Source organism: Aplysia californica, unplaced genomic scaffold, assembly GCF_000002075.1.
Source record: "Aplysia californica isolate F4 #8 unplaced genomic scaffold, AplCal3.0 scaffold00100, whole genome shotgun sequence".
Taxonomy (NCBI): Eukaryota; Metazoa; Mollusca; class Gastropoda; order Aplysiida; family Aplysiidae; genus Aplysia; species Aplysia californica.
Window position 1 is genome coordinate 1325371 of NW_004797370.1, and position 1150 is coordinate 1326520.

General features: G+C 41.0%; 1 protein-coding gene across 1 annotated transcript in view; it reads right to left on the bottom strand.

The window, feature by feature from the left end:
• Positions 1-999, bottom strand: part of LOC101864054 — a 92908-nt gene extending 91909 nt beyond the window's left edge. The window contains exon 1 of the mRNA XM_005095306.3: positions 323-999. The gene's annotated coding sequence lies outside the window, so the exon portion shown is untranslated. The remainder of the gene's footprint in view (positions 1-322) is intronic.
• Positions 1000-1150: the final 151 nt, after the last annotated feature.

The following is a 1150-nucleotide window of genomic DNA, read 5'->3' on the forward strand; positions in this document are numbered from 1 at the left end:
AGAGAGAGAGAGAGAGAGAGAGAGAACTAAAACAAGTCATCATTCTGAAGTACATAGATCTAGATCTAGATCTAGATCTAGATTTCTAGATATCTAGATCTATTTACTAGAACTAAATCTAACTGATTTTTTTTTAAAGTATAAAAGCGTAGCATAAGGTAGTGCGGTGTGACATGCATCTTGTATGACAACGTAAAAACAAAGATGCCCTACAGAGTAGGTTAGGTCCAGATCTATCCATCCAAAAAAAAGAAGAAAAAAGAACAAGCTTCGCGTCCTGGAACTGGCCCACAAAACACACCACTTAAACCGTGGTACTCACCCAGGCTGTGAACAAATGAACGACTTGTCTGCAGCACGGCATTATCTGAATTATTGTGATATTATCTATCATCACATCCACTCCACGAAACAATGCAATACAAAAGAGTTCCTCCGTGTGCTTACCACAGCGACGACATACCACCAGCGACTGAGCGGGGGGACAGGACACTTGCGCGGTAGGCGACAGCGAGGAAGGCGGGGAATTGTTGGTTGTAGAAGCGGAAAAGGGTGGTGTTAATCGTCCAGTGTTGGGCTGGGCAAACATCCATTTGATCCTAAACCGGTGTTTTGGAGTGCACTGTTGTGAACAACCGATGTCAAATGGCAATCTTGTCGGGGGGATACTCCAACTCGTTTGTAACAATAGAAAAGTAGAATGAAATAAGCGAGTCTACCACAGAACTTATGATAAAAAAAGTCAGGGCAAATTAAATGTAAATCCAACAAAACTGACAGATTTTCTAGACTAATATATGATCTTAAATCTTAATAATACAAACTGGTCCATATGTTTATGTATCCCCCCCCCCTTTTTTTTTTTTTTTGCCTGAAATGTTCTGAGAAAGGGCTTAGACATGTCGAGGAGAAAACTTTACTTTACTTTTTTACTTTTCCGATCCAGCGACCACCTGAGTTCTAGCTTTTCAGCCTGGGCGAAGAGAAAAGCAAGTTCGTGAGTTTTAGTGATCGATCGCGATCTCCGTTTATGAAGTAGTGCTCTTTTGAAAAAAAAAAAGACCGCAAAAAGCAGCAATTGTTAACTTGTTAACCGGATATAAGACTCAGGTTGTGCCCAGCCCCTAAATTGAGGATGACACGAGAGAGA